This window comes from Myotis daubentonii, chromosome 17 (genome assembly GCF_963259705.1).
Source record: "Myotis daubentonii chromosome 17, mMyoDau2.1, whole genome shotgun sequence".
NCBI lineage: Eukaryota > Metazoa > Chordata > Mammalia > Chiroptera > Vespertilionidae > Myotis > Myotis daubentonii.
In genome coordinates, this window is record NC_081856.1 from 19,508,027 (window position 1) to 19,528,082 (window position 20,056).

The 20,056-nt window shown below is 38.3% G+C and overlaps 1 protein-coding gene across 1 annotated transcript in view; it reads left to right on the forward strand.

Annotated features, from left to right (window-relative positions):
• Positions 1–4,091: 4,091 nt before the first annotated feature.
• The window catches only part of LOC132219920 (corticoliberin-like), a 77,046-nt gene continuing 61,081 nt past the window's right edge, over positions 4,092–20,056 (forward strand). Inside the window, exon 1 of the mRNA XM_059672677.1 lies at positions 4,092–4,206. The gene's annotated coding sequence lies outside the window, so the exon portion shown is untranslated. The remainder of the gene's footprint in view (positions 4,207–20,056) is intronic.

Here is a 20,056-nt window from a genome sequence, read left to right on the forward strand (position 1 = left end):
TTTCATCTCTCTGATGATTAGTGATGTTGAACATTTTTCATATGCCTTTTGGCCATCTGTATGTCCTCTTTGGAGAAGTGTCTATTCAGGTCCTTTGCCCATTTTTTAATTGAATTATTTATCTTCTTGGTGTTGAGTTGTATAAGTTCTTTATATATTTTGGAATTTAAACCCTTGTTAGTTGTATCATTGGTGAATATATTCTCCCATACAGCAGGATCCCTTTTCATTTGGTTAATGCTTTCTTTTGCAGTGCAGAAGCTTTTTAACTTGATATAGTCCCATTTGTTTATTTTTCCCTTGTTTCCTTTGTCTTAGGAGATATACTGGCAAAAATATTGCTATAAGAGATGTCTGATATTTTACTGCCTATGCTTTCTCCAAGGATCTTATGGTTTTATGAGTTACATTTAAGCCTTTTATCCATTTTGAGTTTATTCTTGTGTATAGTGTAAATTGGTGGTCTGGTTTCATTTTTTTTTGCATTTATCTGTCCAATTTTCCTAACACTCATTGAAAAGACTGTCTTTACCCCATTGTATGTTCTTGCCTCCTTTGTCAAATATTAATCGACCCTATAGGTGTGGGTTTATTTTTGAGCCATTTGTTCAGTTCTGTTGATCTGTATGCCTGTTCTTTGATTAAAATAGCCCTGTAGTATAGTTTGATAAATAGCATTGTGATACCTCCAACTGTGTTCTTCTTTCTCAAGATTGCTGTGGCTATTCAGCGTTTTTTGTTTGTTTGTTTGTTTTTGGTCTCATACCAATTTTTGGAGTATTTGTTCTAGATCTGTGAAATATGCCATTGGCATTTTGATAGGAATTGCATTGAATATTATAAGTTGCTTTGGGTAGTATGGACATTTTAATGATGTTAATTCTTCCAATCCATGAACACAGTATATGCTTTCATTTATTTATATCTTCCTCAATTTCTTTCTTCAATGTCCTATAGTTTTCCAAGTACAGGTCTTTTACCTCCTTGGTTAAATTTATTTTTAGACACCTTAGTTTTTTGTTGCAATAGTATGTGTAATTGTTTTCTTAATTTCCTTTTATGATAGTTGATTATTGGTGTATAAAAAAGCCATTCATATCCAAATATTAATTTTGTATCCTGCTACTTTGCCAAATTCATTTATTAGATCTATTAGTTTTTAGGTGGAGTCTTCAATGTTCTCTATGTATAATATCATGGTATCTGTGAAAAATGGCAGTTTTACTTCCTCCTTTCCAATATGGATGCCTTTTATTTCTCCTTCTTGTCTGATTGCTGTGGCTAGGACTTCCAAAACTATTTTGAATAAGAGTGGTGAAAGTTGACATCACTGTCTTATTCCTGATTTTAAGGGAAACACTTTCAGTTTTTGCCCATTGAGTATGTTGTTAGCTGTAGATTTTTTTTTTAAATATATGGCTTCTGTTTTGTTGAGGTATGATCCCTCTATTCCCACTTTGCTGAGTTTTTATCATAAGGGTGCTGGATTTTAGCAAATGCTTTTTCTGCATCTATTGATATGATCATGTAATTTTTATCCTTCATTTTGTTTATGTGGTGTATCACATTTATTGATTTGCGAATATTGTACCAACCTTACATCCCCAGAATAAATCCCAATTGATCATGGTGCATGATCTTTTTAATGTATTGCTAAATCTGGTTTGCTAATATTTTGTTGAGGATTTTAGCGTCTATGTTCATCAAGAATATAATTTTCTTTCTTTGTAGTATCTTTATCTGGTTTTGGAATTAGGATAGTACAGGCCTCACAAAAGAAGTTGGAAATCTTCCCTCTTCTTGAATTTTTTGTAGTAATTTGAGAAGGATAGGTGTTAGTTCATCTTTGAATGGTAAAATTCACCTGTGAAGCCATCCAATGCAGGACTTTTATTTGCTGGGATTTTTTTTTTTTATTACTGCTTCAATTTCATTAGTTGTAATCTGTCTATTCAGGTTTTCTGATTCTTACTGATTCAGTTTTAGAAGATTGTATATTCCTAGGAATTTATTTATTTCACCCAGGTTGTCCAATTTGTTGGCATATAGTTGTTTATAGTATTTTTTACAATCCTTTGAATTTCTGTGATATCATTTTGTTACTTCTCATCTTTTATTTCTGATTTTATTTATTTGGGTCCTCTCTCTGATTTTCTTGATGAGTCTGGTTAAATGTTCATCAATGTTGTTTATCTTTTCAAAGGACCAGGTCTTGATTTCATTGATCTTTTGTATTGTTTTGTTAGTCTCTATTTTTGCTCTGATCTTCATTATTTTCTTTCTTCTACCTACTCTGGGCTTTGTTTATTATTGTTTTTTTCTAGTTCTTTTAGAACTAGGGTTAGATGGTTTATTTGAGATTTTTCTTGCTTCTTGAAGTAGGCCTGTAATGCTATGAACTTTCCTCTCAGAACTGCTTTTGCAGTGTCCCATAGATTTTGGGTTGTTGTGTGTTCATTTTCATGTAATTTTTTATTTCTTTGATCTCATTGATAACCCATTCATTTTTTAATAACATGCTATTTAGCCTCTATGTGTTTGAATGTTTTTTGAGTTTTTAAAATTGTAGTTGATTTCTAGTTTTATGCCATTGCAATCCAAGAAGATGTTTGATATGATTTTAATCTTTTTGAATTTGTTAAGACTAATTTTGTGTCCTAAAATGTGGTCTGTCTTTGAGAATGTTCCATGTGCACTTGAAAATTCTGCTGCTTTGGGACCAAATGTTCTGTAAATAGTAATTAAATCTACTTGATCTAGTATATTGTTTAAGGTTGCTGTGTCCTTGTTGATTTTTTGTCTGGAAGATCTATCTGTTGATGACAGTGGGGTGTTAAAATACCCTACTGTAACTGTATTGCTGTTGATCTCTCTCTTAAAGTCCATCAAGATTTTCTTTATATATTTAGGTGCTCCTATATTGGATGCATATATGTTTACAACGGTTATATCCTCTTGTTAGATCAATTCCTTTAGTATTATGTAATGACCTTTTTTGTCTCTAGTTATGGCATTTTTTTAAGTCTATTTTGTCAGATATATGTATTGCTACCCCAGCTTTTATTTTCATTTCCATTTACATGAAATATTTTTTTCCATCCCTTCTTCACTTTCAGACTGTTTGAATGTTTTGTTTTGAGGTGTGTCTCCTGTAGGCAGCATATATATGGGTCATGTTTTCTTATCCATTCAGCTACCCTATGTCTTTTGATTGGAGCATTTAATACATTTACATTTAAGTTTATTATTGATAGGTACTTATTTATTGCCATTTTTCTTTATACCTATGTTTCTCTCTATACATTTGTTCATGGTTCTTTAAAAAAAAAAAAGAAAGTAGAGATAGTTGTTTAAAGAACCTTAGAATTCTTTCCTTCTTCAGTCTCATTTCTTGCCACTTTGTGCCCATCCCATCCCCCTCACCTAAACTAAAATACCGCCTCCCAAATGCCCAGGTTCTCTTGTTGTCTCAGAGCATCTGTACATGATGTGCCATTTGATGTCTTTGCCCTGCTAACTCCTATTTGTCCTTTAAAATATATATATATTTCAGAGAAGAAGGGAGAAGGAAAGAGAGATAGAAACATCAATGATGAAAGAGAATCATTGATTGGCTGCTTCCTGCATGCCCCACCATGGGGATCAAGCCCACAACCTGGGCAGCCCAAGAATCAAACCATTACCTCCTGGTTTAGAGGTCAACACTCAACCACTGAACCATACTAGCCAGGCCTAGTTGTTCTTTAAGGCTCAGTTTGAGCACCAACCTCTCAGGAAGCCTTTCTTGATATCTTCTTCTAAACTTCCCCAGCACCTAGTGCCTCCTGCTATTACAATGTTTATCACATTGTATTGTAACTGTCTACGTAGATCCCTCTCTTTCTCCCTTTCTAGGTTGTGAGTTCCTCAGCTCTGAATATGAGTGCCTGCAATGTGTCAGAAACATAGGACAGGCTCAATAAATGTTTGTTTAATAATATATAGACAGATTGCCAATTGTTTATCTCCAGGAGATGATCAGCAGTTCCACACTGATCTATATCTTATCTTCCTGCAGATTTTGACATTTTGTCATTGGCTGATTGGAACAGCCAGTTTGTGTCTTGGATTGAATAATGAAGTTAAGATTCATTTTCCATGAGCCACCTCTAAACATTGCCCTTGTGAAGTCCCTTGGTGCCACTTTGCTAATGGAAGGAGCTCAAGGTGAGTGACTTTTGAGCCTTCATCAATAAGGACAGCGTGAAGCTAGGTTATTTGCCATCTGTCTGCACTTGAACATCCCAAACCATGTTTTAAGGAGGGGGCTCCAGAAAGACATGTAGGCCTCAAAGAAAGTGTGGCTCCTATAAGTTTACAACATCTCGTGTACACAGGTAGCCTCTTTAGAGTTCTGAGGATTTAGGTGTGATGTTTTTCTCTGCAGTGGGAGGATGAAAAGAGGTCAGTCTTTTAAAAAAATTATCAGAGGTTTTCCCCTCTGAGTTTGCTAAGTGTTTTCTAACATGTTAACTCAGGCTGCTGCTTCTGATTGCTGGTTAATTGCTGGCAATAGCAAGTGGCTGTCCTGACAGCAGCTAGATATTAGGGGTAAGAATAGAATGGTTTAAATGGCAGTAGGGTGCTGAGACCCACAAGCCCAGATTGCCTTAGGCAGCTAAAGAAGCCACTTAGCAAGGGGAGCTCAGAAGGGAAAGCTTGCTTGGGAGCCCAAGGCTACCAGGAGTATGAAAACAGAGGACATGATTCTGGCAGGAACTGGGACTCTGCTGTGTTAATTTTCATGCTAACCGATAAAGTTGGTCACCGTGCTTTTGGAAAGTTGCTTCTCAGTATCTCAGTGTGTTGGAATTCTGAAGGAATCCAGGATAAAATAAGAGAAGTATTACCAAATGGAAATCAGAAAATTCAAGATTTTGATAACCTGAGCAAAATTAATGCACATGACATGTAACAGAAAAGTAATTTCATACTATTGAGATTACCTAATAATTATTGGTAAAAGTTATGAAAGAGGCTTTCCCCCTTCACCTCTGCTTTTCCTTCTCTCCTGGGCTGGGGTGGGGATGTGGACAGAGGAAGTCCTTTCTGTCATTCATTTATTGAGCTCACTGACTGCAATGTAGCAGGCTTTAGGGATATAACATGAAACTGGATGGAATTTAAAGTGTATTTGTCCTTTCTGCTTTTTCATGATTCCTCTGAATGTTTAATTCAGCTATTGACCCTGCTGGATGCTATTTTCTTTTCTTTGGTTGGGGTGAAATGGCTGGCTGGCTATGTTTGTGTGTAGGTGAGGCAGATGGATGATAGTTTCAGCAGGAAGACCAGGGCACTTTCTTTGTAACTTGGGATTCAACAGCAGACACACAAGGAAGAAGGCTTGGATTGGGAGCCTTTGGATCTCTGAGGCCTGATTGAATTTGTTACTCTTTGTCAGAGTGAAGTCACCACAGACAAACATATTTGATCACTAGTTACATCTGTTGAGACTTTAGCAGGAAATTGTTGGCACACTGAAAAGGTCTATTGAAGAATTTAATGAATGAACATTTTCCCAGAGATATGGGCAGGGCTAAGGAAATCAGCAAGAGATGAAGAAACATCCAGAGAGTAGCAACAGTGGACAGAGCTTTCTGATTAAAATTTGGCAATTTCATGGAGCTGTCACTTGGAGACAACATATCAGCCGAGGACTCAAGCATTTGACCATGGTGGTGAATCATTCCCTTCCCATTGGAACATCTACAGATATTTTAAAATCATTTTATAGATGAAGCATGTTAAGGAGTTAGCCCAATACCATACCTCCAGTGAGTGGAAAAATTGAGGTTTGAACTCATATCTATCTGAATCTAAATGCCATGTCCCTTTTGGCTATAGTCATTATATCTCTCATACAAGGCAGTAAGAGATGGGGGCGAGGGGTGATGTCATTCTTAACTGTCCCTTTTATTATGAAAACAAAAACTACTGTAGAACCCTCCGGAAGACTTTTACTTATTTCTCACTGCTAAAATTATGTTACAAGGCCTCCTAACACACATTCCCACCACTAAACCTGCAGAGAAGGCTGGGAAGGTGACAAGTATTTGGTATTTCATCTTATATAGTGGAAAGTGATAAGGAAGTAGCAGTAGAGAATGATCCCTGAGTCAACCAACTAGTGGCTGACTTCTGTATTCTACAGTTCTTATGGCACATTCTTTCTTTAGGTAACTTTATACATTCTAGCTGGTTTGGGTCAATACTGCAACTATTTGCCCTCTGGGTATTTAAGGTGGCAGCATATTTCCTATCTATTATGTATTGATTTTAAGTTGAACTCTGAATGCATTTTGATATTTCCTGTCTCTGGGTGTATGAGAGACACCTCACAGGAAAGCCTGTGGATGTTAACAATAATGCCTGTGGTACCAGCTTAGAGATCAAGAGTTGAAAGCCCTGAGTACATTCCCTGGCACATAGCAGATATTTGGCAAATGGTGGCTATTATCACTACTCATCATTTGTGCATTTGGATGGGACTTGGATGATAGAGAAAGATCTTGGATAGAAATGGATGGCTATGCAGATGGTTTTGACAAATGGGGCTTAGATGTGTGAACTCTGGTTTAAGACACCAGGTGATTCATTCTTGGCTAAGTGTGGAGAATGGATGGAGGGGCAGAACGCATTTGTTCAGAAGCTAGCTACTGTGCTTTGAATTGCACAGGGCAGGAGAAGGAGAGAAAACCACAGGCAGATAGCTCTGTAAAGTAAGTTCTATAGAGAATAGGAATTGTGAGTTAAAAGAAAGGTAAAATGATGGTAAATTGTTGCAGTTCACATGAGAGAGGATTGGGGAGTGAACTGGAGATTGTAATATTTAAGCTTTGCCCTCTCATTGGACTGGTCCCATTATATTACAATCATGTCATATTTACATTTATTTTGCCTTGTCAACATAATCTGAGATAAGGCAAGCACCATTCTAATTTTCCTGGAGGGGATGGAAGTATATTCCAGACCTCAGATATGGCATTAAGTTTAGATGATGGCTTAGATGAAAAAAGAGATGTTCTTGTGCTCTTGTATAAGGGTCTATGGGAAATGATAGTAGTATTGCTTATATAGCATTTACTATGTGCCCAGCATTGTTCTAAGTACTTTACTTACATTATTTCATTTAATCTTCACAATGATCATATGCAGAAGATACCATTATCATCCTGTTTACAGTTGAGGAAGCTGAAGGAAGGGAGGATAAGTGACTTGACTAAAATCACACAGCTCATAGTAGTTTAAACCCTGGCAGTCTGCTCTGGAAGCCAGGCTGATTCCCCATATCAATAGTTATGCTGGTTTAAATTTCTTTCTTTTATAAGATTAATAAATTGGCAATTGCAGTAATGTAGTTGTTATTCCTTGCTTTTGAAATATTCAATTCTGTTATAGAAGATGAATAAATTTATAAAACATAGGTGAAACATTTTAAGGTCTAGATAAGCAGTTAGTAAATAGAGTATGTTTGTGTCAAACAGAGATAGGAAGAAATAAAAAGACCAAAATATATCAAATATTCATGAGGTCCTGAGTGCCAAATATTCATTATAAACTAAATATATATGGGATATAAGATATACTAAATATTAAAAAGGCACAAGGTATTCTATTTACTAAATGAGCACATAATATTTATGACATCCTAATTCATAGTCATTCTGACCACATGTGCCCCCTGTCCAAGAAACACAAATAAAGTCATGGCTATTTATTAGCTAAGAAGTGAGTTATAGCTGTGGCCAGAGATATTTGTCCCTACATCTCTCCAATGAAATAAATGTGTAATGGGCTGGGTACCTTCCATTTATGGGATCCCCTTGTGCAAATCTCAATTCTGGTTTTTGTAACCATGTCATCAGTAGGAAAGGTGTGTGTGTGTGTGTGTGTGTGTGTGTGTGTGTGGAGAGAGAGAGAGAGAGAGAGAGAGAGAGAGAGAGAGAGAGAGAGAGAGAGAGAACACACAAATGTACACTGCTAGCCCAGGATTTAAGCAGTGAGGCCTTTTCACTCTGCACCCTCTTAAGTGTGTTAACTTATCATGATATCACTGCCCTTCTTTCTATGTGTTATAAATGGATCTTTAACAAACCATTCTATGACCTCCTGGTAGTATTTTTGACATTCTGGTTACCTACAATGGTATCAAGGTAATTTCCCACAGAACAGTGGTAGATGCAGACTATGGATACCTCAACAAAGATCCCTGACAATCATACATGGGATCCTTGTGGGAAAATATAAGCTGGGAACTACTACAAACAGAGGGACACCTGTCTGCTCCTGGTGGCAATATTTTGGGACCTGAAACCCAGGAAGAAGGTTTCTGGTGATGCTTCATCTCTGTGCTCTGTTCTGGTGATTGAAGACACAAGGTAAGCTAATCAAATTTAGAGACATGGTAAATATCGAAAGGTTTTCATGTTGGAATGGTGTTTCATCTGTTCTGATTCTATGAGTGGAGCCATGGGAAATCAATTCCATTTTGGATGAGATTATGAGATGTGAGGTGACGGGAAGGAGGAGTGTGGGAACTGGCGATGGACTTTAATGAGGTACAGTTGAGTCCACAGAATTTTGAATGAGGTGATATAGGGAAGAATGACAACAGGGCTCAGCCTCAAGAGGTGTGTACGACAGGAGGGAGATAGGAAAATAGGTCCTAGGAGAGGAGTACCACCGAGCAAGAGGTGCCCAGTAGAGGGTACCAATGGTTTCCCGGGGAATATGAAGGAAGCTGCTAATCCCCAGCATCCTGGGAACTAAATCTCTCTGGTACCTAGGGTCCGCTGTGCCTGTGATAAGTGAGCCCGGCTCACTACATACTATTGATAGATATAGGGAGTGTGGACTCCTCAAACCAAATCTAGCAATTACTGGGGTTCCTGTTCTCATACTGTTCCTAATGAGTTCTATCCCACTTCCCTCAAAATCTGAATTACTGTGCTGTGGGCCTTTGGGCTGGAACTTTGAAACCTGGTTTACTCTAAAGAAGTAGTTTTCAAAAATTTTACCTTGACCCACAATGAGAAATACATTTTACATCACAATTCAGTACATACATTAACATATATATACATATGAAACCAAAATAAGAGTTTCATGAAATTTACCTCTACCTCATTTGATGAACTCAAATGCCATTTCACTTAAAAAATGCTAATCACAACACACTAAATTGATATACATTCCACTAATGGGTTGTGACTAATAGTTGGAAAAAATGTGTTAAAGGATTCAGGCTTGACTTTTGCTCTTTTTGTTGTTAGAACCCTGTGCTATATTGGGTAACAGCTCTTGCCCCACTTGATTCCATGGAACCTAATTCATGCCGCCAACCAGATGCCTTAATTTCTTCCTCACAGATGGGTTAAAGATGAGTGAATTTATTTACTTGGGAACCTAAAGACTTTTGACCCAAATAATTTGCATATATTTATTCATGTAATTCTCATAGTCATGCTATCTATCCATTTATATACTTTATTTCTCCTTTCACAAATGAAGAAATGAGGATCAAGAAAGTTGTGTGATTCATCATCAATGGTTACAAAGGTATTAAGTGGGATAATTAGGACTTGAACCCAGGACTATTTGACTATAGTTTCAAGACAAGATGCCTCTCTTTATATCAACAAGATTCCTACCCCAAAATCTCTTCTATATAGCAACTCTGTAGCTTGAATTCCCTTTCCATTTTCCCTCCTGAATCCCAAGCCCTCTTTTTTGCTATATATGCCACTGGAATAACTTGAAAGTAAAAATTGTATGTAGCATTTTTTTGGTCTTGTACATGTATCATTGGTGACTGTCCTCAGCCCCCTGGGTAACAATATATATAACTTTAACTTATCCTCATAACTATTTCCTAAGAAACATTTTGATTGATGCAAAAATTGCCATCATAGAAGCAGCTGTCTGTTATGTTGTCTCCAATGACACATGACAATTTTCCTCCTTAATTAGGAACAGGATGCATGTATGATTTATATCCTCAAGTTATGCCTAACAGGTGACATCTCAGTTGTTAGTATTTGAAATATCCCTTATAAAGCCTAAATTTAGTACAACAAAATGTGAATGGCAAAATGGCAGACACACCAGGTTCTGGGAAAATTTCTTATTACCCCATGTCTTCTTTTTTTTTTTAATATATTTTTTATTGATTAAGATATTACATCCCTGTGTCTTCTTTATGTATAAAATAAATGTGCCAATACATGACATCTAGAGATGTCTAGAACTGTAGACATCTTTTAACGCTTTGATGATCTTTGTTTAAATATGAGGTTAATGTCTTTGTGCTTGAAGAATATTTTCAAATGGGTTAGGGTGGCTTTATTGCTAAAAAGAACATGAATCATGCACGAATAAGTAGAAAAAGATCCTAGAGTTATATCAAGACAATGGAAATTTGGTCACTTAAAAAATACAACTTTTTTTCTAATTATAAAACAAATACACATTTATTATTTTTTGAAACAAAAAATGTATAACCTGGGGGGCTGAGTAAGGGCTGGGAGGAAGGAGGTAAAGGGGGAAAATGGGAGATATCTGTAATATCATCAACAATAACAAATACTTACACATTTAAAAAATGTGTAAAGCAGAAAATGATATGCTCAATACCAGAGTTAACTGTTAACATTTTAGGTATCATTATCTCCAGTTTTTTTTTCCAATATGTCTCAAATAATAAACATATGTACTCATATGTTTACAAGATTGGAATTAAACACATTATATTGAAATATAGTTTCAAATATCTGCTTAAGAAAATTAAATTAAAAATTTGAAAATTTTATTTTATTTTTAATTTTTTTTAATTAAATCTTTATTGTTCAGATTATTACATTTGTTCCTCTTTTTTCCCCCCCCATAACTCCCCTCCTCCCAGTTCCCGCCCCACCCTCCGCCCTCACTCCCCACCCACTGTCCTCATCCATAGGTGCACGATTTTTGTTCAGTCTCTTCCCACATCTCCCACACCCCTTTCCCCCCAAGAATAGTCAGTCCATTCCCTTTCTATGTCCCTGATTCTATTATAATCAACAGTTCATTCTGTTCATCAGATTATTTATTCACTTGATTCTTAGATTCACTTGTTGATAGATGCATATTTGTTGTTCATAATTTGTATCTTTACCTTTTTCTTCCTCTTCCTCTTCTTAAAGGATACCTTTCAGCATTTCATATAATCCTGGTTTGGTGGTGATGAACTCCTTTAGCTTTTGCTTATCTGTGAAGCTCTTTATCTGACCTTCAATTCTGAATGATAGCTTTGCTGGATAAAGTAATCTTGGTTGTAGGTTCTTGGCGTTCATCACTTTGAATATTTCTTGCCACTCCCTTCTGGCCTGCAAAGTTTCTGTTGAGAAATCAGCTGACAGTCGTATGGGTATTCCCTTGTAGGTAACTGAGTTTCTTTCTCTTGCTGTTTTTAAGAATCTCTCTTTATCTTTTTCTCTTGGCATTTTAATTATGATGTGTCTTGGTGTGGTCCTCTTTGGATTCCTTTTGTTTGGGGTTCTCCGCGCTTCTTGGACCTGTAAGTCCATTTCTTTCACCAGGTGGGGGAAGTTTTCTGTCATTATTTCTTCAAATAGGTTTTCAATATCTTGCTCTCTCTCATCTTCTGGCACCCCTATAATTCTGATGTTGGTACGCTTGAAGCTGTCCCAGAGGCTCCTTACACTATCCTCGCATTTTTGGATTCTTTTTTCATTTTGCTTTTCCGGTTGGATGTTTTTTGCTTCCTCGCATTTCAAATCATTGACTTGATTCTTGCGCTCCTCTGGTCTGCTGTCGGGCGTCTGTATAATATTCGTTATTTCAGTCCGTGTATGCTTAATTTCTAGTTGGTTTCCCAATATAAGATCGAGGGTCTTATTAGTTTTCGTGTAGATCTCATTAAGTTTATCGGCAGCTTCTAAACAGTTCTTGAGAGACCTTAAAAGTGTGGTTCTGAACACTATATCTTCCATTGACAATTTTGTCCTGTTTCTTTGTCTCCGCAGTTTGTTATGCTTCCTTGGTGCACCCCCTAGTGGTCTTTGTTCGCAGTCTTATAGTTAAATCTTGATTGTTGTAGCTAATTCCAGGGAGGGTTTGACCTCCAGTCCAAGTGGCTATGAGAATCAGCTGTGTCAGCAGTGAGAGAACTTCTGTCCTCTAGGGAGGTGCTAATCTAGCCTTTGCCTGAGGCTATCTGGCAAATGCCTCTGTGCAGGGCTTGGGTGGGGCGGGTCGCACAAGATCAACAGGGTGGGCTGGAGAGAGCAGTTATGGCGGCTCTCAGTCCTGTCCCCAGGGGCTCTGCCTCTCTGAGTCCCAGCACCCGCTGCAAAGCTCGGAGAGAAAGCTGCACTCGCTCTGACCGAAGCCAGACAGTCCCGCTTCTCCCGTTTGAGTCTGGGTCCCTAAAGACTCGCCCGGATCTGGTGCTCAGAGTCTGTGACTCCCTCCCGATTGAAAACAACAACCGCGCCCTCCGCCGCCAGCCCGCTCCGCGCACTCCACACCTCAGAATTTGACTTCAGCACTGCGCCTCCTCTGTGTGTCCGTGTGCGTTTCTCTTTCCTCCTAGTTGTAGGACTTCCACTCAGCCAGCGTTCCTGTGGTTCTGGGTGATGTCCCTTCCGTTTTTTGGTTTCACTTTTGAAGTAGTTGTTCAAAGCAGCAAACTCTGGCGTTAACCTATGCCGCCATCTTGGTTCTCCAAAAAATTTGAAAATTTTATAAAGAACTTTTCCTATGCCACCATATAGTCTTTGGAATTATATATTTTTAAATTTACTTATTCCTTTCTTGGGCATTCTGGTTTGTTTTTAGGATATTAAAAGTATAGTCAAATATTGTTATGTTTTTCCATTGCAAACTTATGAAATTACTACATACATGAAAAGTAATATGAGAAGGTGGAAAATATTGGAAACACAAATAGTTCATGTAAAAGCAATTTTAACATTAACATTGCCTGGTTGCAATGGTTTGACTTATGAGGGCCTGTCAGCCACACTGCTTTTTTTTGTTCTGTGTTTTGACAGCATAGGTATTTGTTAATTCTCTATATATTTGACTTTATACAGCACACTTCCCCCAAACACCTTCTTTCTTCAGAATGCTACACATATCCCCTTGATGATTGATGTTAGCTGATGGTGCTGATTAGTTAAATCATTGGTGCAACTTGAGAAAGAATGCTTTTTATTAATGACATTCTTTGACCAGTATATTTTTCATTAAATGTCACTATTCTACAGAGAGATGTTTCGATAAGACCTAAAATATTTCAATAAATTTCTATTTTTAAAAAAGGTTATTTCTAAAGAAATAAGTTTGAAAGGAAAAAAAATCTCCTACTTTTCCCTCTATTACCATTCCCCTCATAGCTCAGTGAAACAAAAGTGAAGTCACTTGGCCTGGGTTTGGTCTTGGGTGTGCCTAGGACCCCAGGACAGCCTGTTTTGGCTGCCCTTTAATTATTCTCTGTGATTGAAGCTTTTGTTGTTGTTTCCACTTAATATTCCACACAGAGATCTGATTTTCTCTCTGTTGTGTTAACTATTAAATTAACTTTGTAATACAGTGATTTTAAATTGTGCTCCACAAGGCACAAAGGTGTTGATCTCCAATGTAACTGGGGAGGTTGCTATATATGCTGATTTTGGACCTTAATTCTAGACATTCTGACTCAGTAAGTCTGGAATGGGGTCCACATTTTGAGAGCCGTCCTTCTGGGGAGGGGACTGGGTAGTGATAGGCAGATGGGTGGGCTTTAACAATCCCTCTGTCCTACCAGAATAGAAGTTTTTAAAAAAGAATCTGAAAACAACCTTTCTAAAGAATGCTGTTCCTCCACCCTAATACAAACTTCATAAAAGCAATAACTTTCAGAAACTCATAGAGACTTTCAGAATCTTACAAGAGGTATCTCTATAACACAAGGAGGTTGCCAGCTGCTCCATTTTTGGAAAAACTTTAAAATGTTTTGTCCATACTTTTGCCTTCTTCCTGTTTTTCCTCCTGTTATTTACTCTCAGCAATTGAATAGACATTCTCTATGATGTGAAGAGTGATATTAGTGGATGTTTTCATGAGGAATGAGAAAAGGGACAGAAACAGCTACTAAGTTTTTGCAATAGCATAAAAATATAATAGTAACATGCTTCACAATTTTTAATGCGTAGGGAGTCATCCCACAGTAACATGTGACTATGCTGTTTCTTTCAAGTGGGTTGTTTAAAATAGGTAGAGTAAGTTATTTTTTAAAAATGTGTGCATATATGGCCAATAACTCTTGTTTTAAATAATTCAGTATAGACATGTAAGTGGGTGTGTCTGAATTACTTAGAGTCCACTCAAATTTGAGCAATCAGTTAACCTAGGTTGCATGCATGTTTCTAGGGATAGTAGTTGATATTTAACCAAACAGACAGCCCTTCAACCCTTCCAGCCATCTTTATCTGTGATCAAAATGGGACTAGACATTTTGTTAATGTTATAAATTGGTTCTTATTGCTGAAATTAATGGCTTGCTCTTTTGTACAATGGCTTTTAGAAATAGTTTTTTTTCGTTGCTGAAATTACCAGCATTTAAAATATATGGATTGTTCAATATATTTTAGAGGCACTTTCCAACTCTTTATGAAAAAGTATAAGAGGCTAGGAAGTACATTTCCCTTCGCATGTGGGGTTGGTGCCTGAGGCTTCAATATGATATGATCTTGGGTTCCCACAATTTTGAAGATTCTGGTCCCTTGAGGCTGACTGAGAGGTTAACTGAATTTTGCCTGTATAATTTATGTTTTTTTTTATTATATATTTTTGTGCAAGGTGTGGTCAGAGCACTTAAGAATACAGAGCCTAGGACTTCATCTAGCTAAGAAAACAGGTTGCTTTTGTGCTATCTGCTAGTAAATGCTTGTATTGTTGCAGAATTTTATCTGATAATTGCTTTACCTATAACTTTCCACAAATATTAACATTTATTAACAATATGTTAACACAAATATACTTTCATGTAACAAAATTTGTTATCAAGATTATAATGTTTTGAACAATGTTTTGAATTATTAAAATAAACCATTCAACATTAAAAGAAAACTCCTATTTGCCTTAAATAGAAATCCAATTTTCTGATAAGAATCAGAATAAATATAGGTTTAATTTAAATTTTATGATAACTAGTATGTATTTATCTCACAATTAATATATTTACCTAATAATAAATATATTTATCTGACAAGATAATGGATAGCTAGTGCTTTGTCTTTTCAAATCATCTGTGCAAATAGTCTTTCAATTTTTTAAATTATTCTTCATCAAATAGCTAAGGAACAAGCACTTCTTCTGGGAAGATGAAGTAGACATATTTTTCCCTATTTCTTCTGCTAAGTATAACCCTGGACAGTAAATATACAACAATCATAAGGAGATTCTGAAAGAAGAAAAGAAGAAGACAGACAAGCTAGGATCCTCAGGACCCAAGGAACACCAAAATGGTCAATGCCCTGGGTTTTCTTTTTGTCTCGGGTATCCCAGAATTAGAGCTTGATAAACTGGTAACCTGGGAACACCAACAAATGGAGACCAAAAAAAAAAAAAAAAATGCTCCAGCTCAAGCCTGCTTTCTCTAGCCTAAAGTCCAGGAAAGGGTCAGCTTAGGAAGGCATAAAACTTTTAGATAATAACTGCTTTTCTCCAGCCAAATACCACAGAAAAACCATGGTTCCACTTCACCCCACCAGAAAAGACTTTCCACCCTCTCTGAGCTGTAACAAGGAAATCCTTCTGCTGGAAAGGTACCAGAGAAGACCTTCCATCACTGCACAGTCGTAATAGGACCACCTTCCTGCCATCCATAGTACTAAAAAACTATGCAAAAAAGATACATTAAAAATAAGACAGATGAATCTAAATGGAATTCTAAAAATTGTTTAAGTAACTGATCAGATGGCAGGAAAAGAAAACAGAAATGGAATACTGAGAGAACAAAAAGAAAACTAAAAATTTAAATGGTAAGTTTAAGCCATAGGATTTGAATGGTTTAAATATATCAGCTATAAGACAGAGATTGGCAGAGTATATTAAAAATGACCCAACTATATACCCTCTATAAGAAATTCATTTCAAATATAATGAAATAGAAAGTTTGAAAGTAAAGAGATGGACAAATATCTATCATGCAAACATTAATCAAAATAAATCAGGAGTGGCTATATTAATATCAGATAAAATAGACTTTAGAGAAAAGAAATTTAGAGTCAGAAATGACATTATAAAATGACAACAGGTCAATCTACCAAGAAGAGATAGTATTCTAAAGGTGCATGCACCAAACAACAGAGCTGCAAAATATGTGAAGCCCAAACTGGTAAAACTAAAAGAAGAAATAGACAAATTCACAATTGTAGTTGAAGATTTCAGTACTTCTCTATCAATTGTGATAGAACAACTAAACAGAAGATAAGCAAGGATATGGAAGAACTATGCATCATCAGCCTACAAAACCTAATTGACATTTTTAGAAAGTTTCACCCAACCACATCAATATACATATTATTTTCAAGTGCCCATGGGACATATACCAAATAGAACATATCTTAGGCCTTAATATAAACCTCAACAAATTTATAAGAAGTCATATAGTATGTGCTTTCTGGCCACAATTGAATTAATCTAGAAATCACCAACAGAAGTAAAATCTCCAAGCACCTGGAAAGTAAACAGTACACTTCTAAGTAATCCATGGGTCAAAGATTATACTGAAGAAAAAATAAATTGAACTGAATGAAAATGAATATATAACATATCAAAATTTGTGGGACAGCTAAAACAGTACTGAAAGGGAATTATCCTATACTAGAGGCCCAGTGCACAAAATTTGTGAAGGAGGAGGTGGGTCCCTCAACCCGGCTTGCACCCTCTTCAATCCAGGACCCCTCAGGGGATCTCTTACTGCCTCGCGCAATCTGGGACCACTGGCTACTAACCGCTCGCCTGCCTGCTTGCCAGATCGCTCCTAACCCCTCTTTCTGCCTGCCTGATCGCCCCTATCCACCTCTGCCTGCCTGATTGCTCCTAACTGCTCCCCTGCGAACCTGATCACCCCTAACTACCTCTGCCTCGCCCTGCACCTGGGACTTGGGCTTCCCTCCCTCTGGCCAGCTGCAGGCACCCAGGATCTGCGCCAGCTTCGCCCGGGCCTGCCACAGCCGCAGGGGACCGTGGGCGGGTGGCTTTGCCCAGGCCACAGCCACAGGCGCCTGGGACCACAGGATGTGTGGTTTGTGCCTCTCCTGGGCTGCAGGCACAGGCACAGCCACTGGCACCCGGGACCGTGTGGCGGGTGGCTTGTCTCTCTCCTGGGTCGCAGCCCCAGACGCTGGCACCTGGAACCACGGGGCGTGTGGCTTGTCCTTCTCCCGGCCGCAGGTGCAGGTGCAGCCACTGGTGCCTGGGACCGTGGGGAAGCTTGTCCCTCTCCTGAGCTGCAGCTTGGCTGGTCCCCATTCCTCTCTTGTGAGCTCATTTGTACCTGGCTGGTCCCCATTCCTTTCTCCCCAGTGTTGAGTATCTGAGCCATCACAGTGTGATGGCGTGACAGCGATTTGCATATTAGTTCTTTATTATATAGGATAATAAAAACCTAATATGCAAATTGACCGATGGCGGAACAACTGGTCACTATGATGTGCACTGACTACCAGGGGGCAGACACTCAATGCAGGGGCTGCCCCCTGGTGGTCAGTGTGCTCCCACAGGGGGAATTCCGCTCACCCAGAAGCCAGGCTCACAGTTGGTGAGCACAGCAGTGGTGGTGGGAGTCTTTCCTGCCTCTGCAAAGCACTAAGGAGCAGCGAGCCAAGTGGTAAGGAGCAGTGAGCAGGCAGGTGGTAAGGAGTGAGGGGTCCCGGACTGTGAGAGGGATCCCAGACTGCAAGAGGGATGTCTGCCTGCTGGAGGTATTGGGCCTAACCGGCAGGCTGACATCCCCCAAGGGGTCCCAGACTGTGAGAGGGCGCAGGCCAGATTGAGGGGATCACCCCCCCCCTAGTGCAAGAATTTTGTGCACCAGGCCTCTACTATAGCATTAAATGCTTTCTTCAGTAAAGAGGAAAGGTCTCAAATTAATAATCTAGCATCTCACCCCAAGAACCTAGGAAAAGAAGAGCAAAATAAATCCAAAGCAAGAATAAAGGAGGAAATAATAAAGATAAGAACAGAGATTGAAGAAATTAATAACAAAAATAGAGAATACCAATGGAACAAAAATCTTGTTCTTTGAAAAGATCAATAAAATTTACAAAGTCCAACAAGATTAATGAAGAAAAAGCAGAGAAGATGCAAATTACCAATAGTAGGAATGACACAGGGAGTATCACTAAAGACCCTGCAGATAAAAATTTTATTTATTTATTTTTTGTTTTCGTTGTTTTTCAGATACAAAATTTAACTCAAAATGGAGCATGAACTTAAATTTAGAAAGCAAAATCATAAAACTTTTAGAAAAAACAGAAGAGAAAATTCAATTTGGGAATTCAGAGTAGACAGAGTTCTTAGGCTAAACCCTAAAAGCACAATTCATAAATGGCAACTTGATAAATTAGACTTGATCAAAATTTAAAACTTTTGCTCTGTGAAAGACCGTGTTAATAGGATTAAAATAAAACTACAGGCTAGGAGAACATATTTGCAAACCATAGATCTTACAAAGGACCAGCATGTAGACTATATAAAGAACTCTCAAAACTGAAAGTAAAGAAACAAATACTCCAGTTACTAAATAGCCAAAAGACAGGATATACCTGATACATATGGCAAATAAAGACATGAAAAAGATCTTCAGCATCATTACCCATTAAGGCAAGCATGTCAAACTTGCGGCCCACGCAACAAATATTTTTATGGCCCAGCCAATATAATGGTATGTAAGAAACGTTTTAATAAAAATGTTGTAACTTAATTTTTACAATATCCTGTTATACCTAATCTGTATATATAAAGAGATAATATGCTAATTGGTCCTAACAGTGTCCCAGTCACAACTGGTCAACAGGCTACACGTGCACAGGAGCTCGTGGGCAGGGACAGGGGTGGGGACTTCCGCCCCCAGCACAGACGTGCGCAGGCCTGCCCAGCGCTAACGTCACACTGCCTGGGAGGTGGAGGCCGCTCCCGCTCCCGATGGAGGCACATGCTAGCAGGAGTTGGTGGGTGGGGATGGGGACGGGGATGGGGACTTCTACCCCCAGCGCAGGTGCCTGCAGGCCTGCGGCACCTCCTGGCCCAGAGTGGGGTGTCAGGACAGGGGTGGGGCCTCGGCAGAGAGCTCTCAGCACTCCTGCACCAGAGTCTGAAGGCAGGAGAGGAAGGGAGAGCAGATGGGCAATTAGGGGGTTTAGGCCAGGAGGGCTAAGCAGATAGGCAGTTAAGGGATCAGACCAGGAGGGGAGAGCAGTTAGGGGCATCAGGCAGGCAGGCAGGTGAGTGCTTAGGAGCCAGTGGTTCTGGATTATGAGAGGGATCCCATAAAGGAGAGGGTGCAGGCCAGACTGAGGCGCCTCCCCTACCCCCATGAATGAAGTTTGTGCACTGGGCCCAGTTATTAATAACAAACTACAACATTTGCTAATGACTGATTACTATCATCATGTTGCATTCATTTCCTTTATGTGCCTTATGCTGAGGCATACCATTTCTCTCCACTAATACTAGCAGCGAATATTTTAGCAGCCAATTGCCACATCATTAGTCTTGTACTGACTTGTTTGGTGTGTGCAACAGGAAGTATTTCACTTTCAGAGAACAAGAAAAATAGGTTTATTTGCGTTACACTTATTAATTTGTGCAGTTATTCAGTGGTAAGTTAATGTTCAAGAAAAAATATTAATTTTTATTAAAATGTTTTATTATTTTATGTTAATAATTACTCATTTACTTTAGCCCTTTTTATTCAGCATGTCTCTATAAAAATAAACCTATGTTTCTATGAAAATTGAAGCTTTTTTTT